We start from the raw sequence: 8891 nt of genomic DNA, 5'->3' as shown, positions 1-8891 counted from the left end.
GGGCAGCACTGCAGAGAGACAGCTGTGCCCAGGAGCAGCTCCTCTGCACAGCGCAGCAGGGCTGGGGGCTCTGACCACAGCTGGCACAGGGAGAGGAGAGGGAGGAGAGAGAGCCTGGAGGCAGTGAGGAGCACAACAACAGAGGGCAGCGTGTGGCAGGACACATCTGCAGGCTCTTGACACCGTGAGTCTCTGGCAGCAGGGCAATGCAGGTGGGGTTGCTAGAGGGGTCTTCTACAGCTGGCACATCCGATGCCTGATAGCATCTGTCAGGATGGTTCAATCTGTTTCTCCAGGGAGAAGTTGAATATGTTGTAGGGAATGGCATTTATAAGGTGTCATTTCCAGAGGAAGATTGAGGCTTAGTTTATCTGAAGGAGAAGACTTTATTTGGTTGTGTGTTTTCCCATTCCTGCATTGCAGGGGAGGCAAGTTTGACGGTAATGTGTTGTCAGGATTGTACAGGAGACTGAGAATTCCAGAGCATTGCACAGAGAGCTCAGAATGGAAGCAATGAGATTCATACAGGATCTCCTGCAATGAGAGACGACCGTATGGGGAGTGTTCTAAGACATGGAATAGGTTTTCCTTATTGAAGTCTGTTCTAACTTTGCTCTGCATTCTCCTCTTCAGCAGACAACTGTGTTCAATGTCAGAAAATGCTGAACAGCAGCTCTGTGAGCGAGTTCCTCCTGCTGGCATTTGCAGACAAGCGGGAGCTGCAGCTCCTGCACTTTGCGCTCTTCCTGGGCATCTACCTGGCTGCCCTCCTGGGCAATGGCCTCATCCTCACCTCCATAGCCTGAGACCACCGCCTGCACACTCCCATGTACTTCTTCCTCCTCAACCTCGCCCTCCTCAGCCTAGGCTGCATCTCCACCACTCTGCCCAAAGGCATGGCCAATGCCCTCTGGGACACCAGGGCCATCTCCTATCAAGGCTGTGTTGCACAGGTCTTTCTCTTTGCCTTCCTGGCGGGTGTGGAGTTTTCTATCCTCACTGTCATGGCCTACGACCGCTACATTGCCATCTGCAAGCCCCTGCACTACGGGAGCCTCCTGGGCAGCAGAGCTTGTGCCACCATGGAAGCAGCTGCCTGGGGCAGTGGCTTTCTCAATGGTGTCCTGCACACATCCAACACATTTTCCCTGCCCCTCTGCCAAGGCAATGTTGTGGACCAGTTGTTCTGTGAAATCCCCCAGATCCTCAAGCTCTCCTGCTCAGATGCGTACCTCAGGGAACTTGGGGCACTTGTGTTTAGTGTTTCTTTAGGCTTTGGTTGTTTTATTTACATTGTGGTGTCCTACGTGCAGGTCTTCAGGGCTGTGCTGAGGATGCCCTCTGAGCAGGGCCGGCACAAAGTCTTTTCCACGTGCCTTCCTCACTTGGCCGTGGTCTCCCTGTTTGTCATCACTGCAACAGTTGCCTACCTAAAGCCTCCGTCCGTCTCTTCCCCATCCCTGGACCTCGTGGTGTCATTTCTGTACTCAGTGGTGCCTCTAGCACTGAATCCTCTCATTTACAGCATGAGAAACAAGGAGCTCAGGGGTGCAGTGAGTAAACTCTTTCTCTACGTGCCTCTTAAGTATCAAGAATGTCTTCAGTATCTTTGATTTTGATTTCATATTATTTTTGGCCTTCTTCCTGTTAATTCATTTACTTACTTACAGTATCATCTAAACTACTTATAGAACTAGGCTTCCAGTGTACAAATAGGGAATGAAGAAGCCATGAGAACTTTACTGATCTCAACTTTCCTTTCTTCCCATCACCTCTGGAGCCGGGAGAGCAGTCCCAGCTCAGGGCCAAGAACCCAGCTGCCACTGGGAGGAGCAGCCCCGGTGGCCCTCAGGCATTCCCTTCACTGCCCACTGGGCTCTGACCTATCTGCTGCCTTGATAGAATCATAGAAAAAGACCTCCAAGTTCATCCCATCCAATGACTGTCCTTCTAATCATGTCACACACAAAACCATATTGCTAAGCACCATAAGGTGGGTTTGCTTCCCAGCCTGCCCAGCACAGCCCTGGGCACCACCGACCCCTAGCTCTGCAGAGGAGCTCCTCTGGTTGTCCTGTCAGAGATTTCAGCTTTTGCCTGAAGTCATCCTTCAGGGCAGATTTCAGTTTTCTACACGGAGGTGGCCCCTGCCTCCAAGATGCCTGGCGGGGCACCTGAGGCTTGAGAAACATTACCCTGGATCTGCAGAAGCCATTCCAGAACCAATACATGTAAGCAGGAAGCTCACTTTTGTGGTGGTGAAGAGCTGTTGGGCACATTGCACAGGGTGCTCCTATGGACCTTTGTGCCCTTTGCCCTCATGACTACAACACCACTTCTGTCTCAGGAATGGAGGAGCCAACAGAGCTGAGACAGAGGTCATGAACTGTGAGATCATGAATCATCAGATAGCTGCTCCTTAGAAGACAACTGATATGGGCAGTTCATGAGAAGCCTGGTCAGGATGTGAGATGTGAGATTTGGGGAAGGAACAAGGGCTTTACAAGAAGAAATTAACAATTTTGAAGAGGTAAGAGGGTTCACATAATGTTCATTCTGCTGTAACACTGCTTTAAACAGTCATGTAAAGCCCTTCCCCTAGTTTAACTAGTAACCTTAATCCCCAAGCCTAAATGCTACTCCACACCCTGACCGGAATTCACTACTCTAGTGCCTGACCTCAGAGAATCCCTTGAAGTCAAAACTGAGCCCCTTACCTTTACACTTGCTGTCTTGCTCAACCTGATCCCTTCCCTTTACAATAGTATTAAAATGCTCTATTTAATCCTAGATAACTTCTTAACAGTGTAAAGAAAACCCTAAAGCGCAAAGTTTGCCCATAGCCTAACCACAGACCTGACACCCCAAGCAGAACACCAAACCCTTCCACTAAGCATTTGTTTAATCTCTAACCCAAAGCCCCTGTTCTTGTGCATTAACCTCCTCGTGTTAAACCCTCACCTAAACCTTAACTCTGAGATCATGAAAGCCATCAGAAAGCTGATCCCAGTGAGATGACTGATATGAGGAGGTCAGGAGAAGCATGGACAGGAGAGATGTGGGAGGGAATAGGGGCTTGACCAGCAGAAATTTGGGATTTTGTAGAGGTAAGAGGCTTCAGGTTATGCTGATGCAGCTGTAATACTGACTTAAAAGAGTCATATTAGGCCCTTCCCCTCTTTCAACCAGTAACCTTAATTCATAAATATAAATGCTACCCCACACCCTGACAGGAATCTACTACTCTTAGGCCTGACTGCAAAGTATGCACTGAAGCCAAAACTCAGCCCATAGCCTCTTGCCCTTACCTTTACTCTGTTGCTTACCTTGATCCCTGCCCTTAATACTAGCTTGTAATTGCTTTATTTAACCCTAGATATCTAGGCCGACCTAAACAAAACCCTGAAACACAAAAACTACCCATCCCCTAACCACAGACCTGACACCCCAAGCAGAACCGCAAACCTGCCCACAAAACCTCTGATTAAACTCTAACTCAGAAAGGTGAGCCCTAGTCCCTAATCCCAAAAGTAAACATAAACCAGACAAAGCCTGCATTAACCTCCTCACCTTCAGACCCTCTTCTAACCCTTAACTTTGGTCGCTTTGCCCCTTGGGGCAAGAAATTGTGACACTTCTCTGAAGTCACATGTCATTCAAAGATGGATGTGAGGGGCCATGGATCTGATCAGCTTGTGGGCGACAAGGAGGAGATGGGTGGGAATGCTCTGATGAGCTCAGCTCTGCCTCAGGATCTCCTGAGACTTTTCTCAGCACAGTGCCTTTGCCTGTCTGTAATCAGGGCCTCCCGTTATCTGCCGTAACAGTTCCCATGCGAGGCTTTCATAGTAACAGACTAGAATGGCCAACAGAGTGTAGAGTATAGAGCGGTCTAATACTACGGAATAGAGTAGCCAGCAGAGGTGAGACAGGTACTTTGATATAATGAAAGCCATCAGAAAGCTGATCCCAGTTAGATGACTGATATGGGGAGGCACGAGTAATCTGGCCAGGACAGATGTGAGATTTGGGGGAGGGAAGAGAAGGGAGGAGGAGCTCAGAAGCTTACCTTTGCAGAGGTAAGAGGGTTCATGTAATGTTGAGGCTGCTGTAACACTGACTTCAAACAGTCTTGTAGGGCCTATAAACTATTTTCAACAGTAACAATAATCCCTCAACCTAAACATTACACAAACACCCTGACAGGACTCCACTATTGTAATGCAGAAATCAAAGTATCACCCGAAGAAAAACTCAGCCCATAGCCCCTTTCCCTTACATTTACTCTCTTGCTCACCCAAATCATTGCTCCTAACACTAACATTAAATTGCTCTATTTCATCCTAGACTTCTTGACAGATGTAAACAAAACCCTTAAGCATCATGTGTGCCCATACCTTAACCAGAGACCTGACACCACAAGGAGAACACCAAACGCTCCATCTAAAACTTTGCTTGATCTCTAACCCAGAAAGGTCAAATCTAGTCCCTAGGAGACTAGAGGGAGGTCAGCTCTACCTCAGGATCTCCTGCCCCAGCAGGAGGAATGTGACTGTGGCAGGGACTGTGAGGTCACTTCTGCCTCCGCAGTGGATAGGGCAGCAGCAGGAACGTGTCACAGAAAGGGACTGCGAGGTCACTTCTGTCTGTAGTTGGCATGTCACCCTTGACTTCTCCCTGGGATCTGGACTTTTGGGCTGACATCTGCCAGTGGCCCTGAAAGGCCAGAAGAAGGCACCTGCTTGGCATGCTGACTGGGGGATCCCGTCTGCCTCCAGACCCAGGAGGACCCAGACAGAAAGAAGGCCCCCATATGGGTTGTCATGTCCCTTCTGCTTGAGTCCACGACTGCACAGCAGGAGGCACAAGGCTTGGCTGTGTCTAGCCAAGAAGCTGCAAGGCCAGCAGCAGGCCCATGGCTTGGGAGATGCTGCTGAGGTGACTTGTGTCTGGTTGGGTGCCAGGCCGCAAGGAGACTGATGGGTTGGGATGCCTACTTCAGGAGTGGTTTCCACCCTGATGGAGCTTCCTTTGATATTAGCAAAGAAGAGGAGAGAATAAGCTGCCACAAAATGCAATGTGGAAGGTTGGCCTCGATGACGAAGAAATGCTGGGATGAGAGCAAGGTGATGAACAGACATGGGTTTCTGCAGACTTCAAGAAAATAGGGCAAAGTGTGGGACAGCATAGGAAAGCTTGCACAGGAGAAGGCAGAGGGTGCTGGCGAGAATGGAAAGCCCCAACAGCCCTGAAGTTTTTCTCCCCTTGTCTAGAGCTTATGAGGTGACGAGATGTAGTCATTGCAGTGGGGCCTCCTTCCTTCCTTGCAACCCTTGCAGAGGCTGGGAGGTGTCTTTCTAGTGTTCTTCTCATGGCATCACACTGCCCAGAACATCCCACAGATCGCCAGGAAGAGCCCTGAGCTAGACATGGGGTACAAGATCTCCCCTCCAGTAGCTGGTGGCAGGCCTTGAATCTTCTGCTTCACTAAAACCAACCAAGACTTTTCTCAGCATAGCGCTTTGCCTGTCTGTAATCATGGCCTCCAATTATCTGTCCTAGCAAGGCCCTGGGGAGGCTTTGTTAGTAACAGCCCTCAGTGGGGCCCATTAATACTCCAAGTAACTTCAACTTTTGTGCCTCCTGACTTGACTTGCTCAAGCGGTTACATCACTCTCCTCTCAGTACCTGAGCTTCATAGACTCAGCACCAAAATACACCATGGACCTCATTAAAATGAAGAAACTCCTAACATCTCTACCACAGTTTTCTTAAAGACTTCAAGACTTGTTCAGCTAATTGCAGAGCTTGCATAATGTAGTTAAGGAAGAAGATTTCAAAAAGCACCTAATCAAAACCTTCTTGTTTCAAAGTATGAATTTTGCTGCATTTCAGTTTTGAGCATCATTCTCCTATTGCTGTTCATCCTGGGTGACTTCTTTGGAGACCTCCATCAGGAGGAAAAGCAGAGTTTGGAGGTCTGACAGCTCCACTGCCAGCAGTGGTCTTTGTCCCCGTAACTGCAGCCCAGCCCAGCACATTAAACCCTTTATAATAGAAGTCAGGTGTTCTTTGGGAACAAAATAAATAATAAAATAAAATAAAATAAAATAAAATAAAATAAAATAAAATAAAATAAAATAAAATAAAATAAAATAAAATTTAAAATAATATAATTGAAATAACCGTTGGAATCTGAGAAATTCAGCTTAAATCTTAGTAGATACCTTGACATCCATGGTCTCTCATGGGTCTTCTGTGGAAAACTCAGGAAGAAGAGTAAAGAAAATATATCTTCAAGTGGCCGTAGCTGTACCCATGAGCTTAGACTCTTTGGGGAAATCGTCCCCTTCTAGCCACAGAAAGCTAAATTGAGTAATGTGAAAAGACCTGATCAGTCAATAGAGTAGGGGGGCAAAGCCATGCTTCCTGTGCTATACATGCAGAAGGCAAAAAGAATTGCATTGTGCATTACACTGCTCAAGGACGTGTCACCCAAGTCATGCATCTTTACCTTAGTACTGACAAGTCCATCACTAAACCATGCTACCAAGTTCTACAGCTACACCTTGGCTCTCCAGTCAATGAACCATCTCATGGATGGCAATCAGGGAGTCCCGGTTAGTGCGATGCTGCTTCAGGTGCGCCACCATGGTAGCCATTGGCACCTGCTGTCCTTCACCCCTCAGCAAACCCACAACAGAAGGATTCTGTGGAAGACCATGTAAGGCAGACAACTGTTTACTATGCTCCATCTCAAAGGCACCTATGCCAAAGCCCCACCAGTAGTGCCTTCTTGGAGCTTTGAAGTACCCTCTCCTGAAACAGTCTATGCCGAGGATGCACATAGCCTCTGGACTGGTCCCAATGGGGTGCTTTTGCCATTCCTTCCCAGTTAGACTCCCTTCGGCCTCCAGACAGTTAACTGCTGGGATCCTCCTGTCACTCCAGAAATACAGGTGGGTTCTACCTCTTTAAGTCTTGATGGCATTAGGGTACACTGTACACCGGTATCCAGTAGAGCCTGACACATTTGTGGGTGTGATGTACCAGGCCATTAAACATACACAGTCCAGTAAATTTGAGTGTTCAGAAACAGCAGGAGAAGCATCCCAAAGGGTGGTGCTGCTGGTGAGGACATGTTTGTGCCAGCAGCCTGAGTGGGCAGCAGCAGTGCGCAGGTGAGGGGAAGCCAGGAAGCGCATGCCAAGAGCACTCCTGCCAGCAGAGCCAAGGCCGGGGCCAAGGCCAAGGGGAGAGGCATGCCCAGGGCAGGGGGCTGCAAGGGCCATGCTGAGCTCCCTGCCCCTGCAGCAACCGCACTGGCCCTCAGCAGATGTGTTTGGAGGTGCTGGTGTGCATCAGAGAGCAGCAAGGAGGGCACTGGAGAGGGCCGGGGCAAGGCAGGTTGCAGAGCCGAGCCCCATGCAGGGTCTGGCTGGGGGTCCCCTCTGCTGCAGCCAGCTCACACAGCGTAGCAGGAGGAGGGCAGGCAGGGCTCGTGGCCATGGGGCATAGCCTGGCCCTGGGCTCTTCCTGACGTTCCTTGCAGGTTCTGGCAAGCTGCGTGGAGGGGACGAATGCCCTGGGCCCTCTACCTGCTCTGCCCAGGCCAGCAAGGGCCCAGAGTGGCCTCCTGTCCCCTGCCCCTGCAGCTCTGGGCTCCCTTCACGCAGCCCTGCCTCTGCAGCACCAAGCCCTGCTGGGAGCCCTCCCATGCATGCTCCCACCACTCCCTGACACTGCTGTTGCCCTCTGCCGGGCACTGCCCAGCCCAGCCCAGCCCAGCAGCCCAGGCTGGGCTGGCCCCAGGGCAGTGCGCACCGCAGGCTGCTGCAGGGCTCTGGGCACGGCCACCACAGCCCCAGCCCCTCACAAGGCACCGCAGTTGCTGGGACAAAGGCAGCTCTGGGCCTCTCCAGCAGACCCCAGTCTGGGGCCATCCCCAGCTCAGGAGATGGAGGTCCGTGAAGCTGCAGGAGCCCTGGTGTCTTGCCTGGGAGATCCCCAGCACACAGTGCCTGTGCCCCGCAGGGCCAGTCCCGCTCCCCAGGCCAGCACAAGAGGCCTGGCCCAGCCACAGAGCAGCTCCAGAGTCCACTCCACGATGCCATTTGCCATCAGACCCAGCATCTGCACGAAATGCCCAGGCCAGTAAGCCCAGTTATTATTGTTTGCTGGGCCATGTGCTACTGAGAAGTCAGATCCCAGTCCAGCCGTTTGTCCTTCAGTGATCACTATGGGACTCTGATCCATCCTGAAGCCCAGAAAAACAAGAGGGCTGTCCAGGGAGAATCTCCTTGGGTGTATTTCTGACACCAGCTTTAGAAGAGGCGTACAGAGATGTGGCGGAGATGCCACTGTAGGTACATCAGGAAAGTCACGAAGGTGCATGAGATCTCGTGGCTAACCCACATACAAGAGCACAAGAGAACAATGTGGAAGCAAAAGAGAGCAACAGTGAAAAGGCCACGTCTTGCTGCTGGCTATGGCCATGGCTCCAGGGAAGCAGCAGCCCCGACCCAAAGGCAGCAGAGACGCAGAGCCCAGCAGGAAGTGAGGGGCAGCCCTGAGGGCCACCGGGGCTGCTCCTCCATGTGGCAGCTGGGCTCTTGGTCCTGAGCCCCTCCTGCGTGCTGGGACTGCTGAGACCAGCGAATACCTGCTCAAGTCTTTATTGCAAGTAATAAGATTTTTGGTTAAATATATACATATAAGTATAATAATTAGGGGCTAGAAAACTAAGAATATTCAGAATATTCAGATATAACTTCAGAAGACACTATAAAGGGAAAATAATACAAAAGATTATCTAGATTATCTTAATAGTTTTCTTTATTTTTTAAAGACTCTTGTTAGGATTGTGGTCCCATTCTAAATGGTAAAGAGGC

At 50.2% G+C, this 8891-nt stretch overlaps 1 pseudogene across 1 annotated transcript; it reads left to right on the top strand.

The window, feature by feature from the left end:
- Positions 1-659: 659 nt before the first annotated feature.
- On the top strand, positions 660-1613 carry LOC311216557 (olfactory receptor 14J1-like; annotated as a pseudogene). Its single transcript has one exon. The product of its transcript is annotated as an olfactory receptor 14J1-like (transcript).
- The last annotated feature ends 7278 nt before the right edge of the window (positions 1614-8891 follow it).

The sequence above is a fragment of the Netta rufina genome (genome assembly GCF_964035555.1).
Source record: "Netta rufina genome assembly, chromosome: 18".
NCBI lineage: Eukaryota > Metazoa > Chordata > Aves > Anseriformes > Anatidae > Netta > Netta rufina.
The sequence above is the reverse complement of the archived record's forward strand: the minus strand, read 5'-3'. Positions and strand labels throughout refer to the sequence as shown.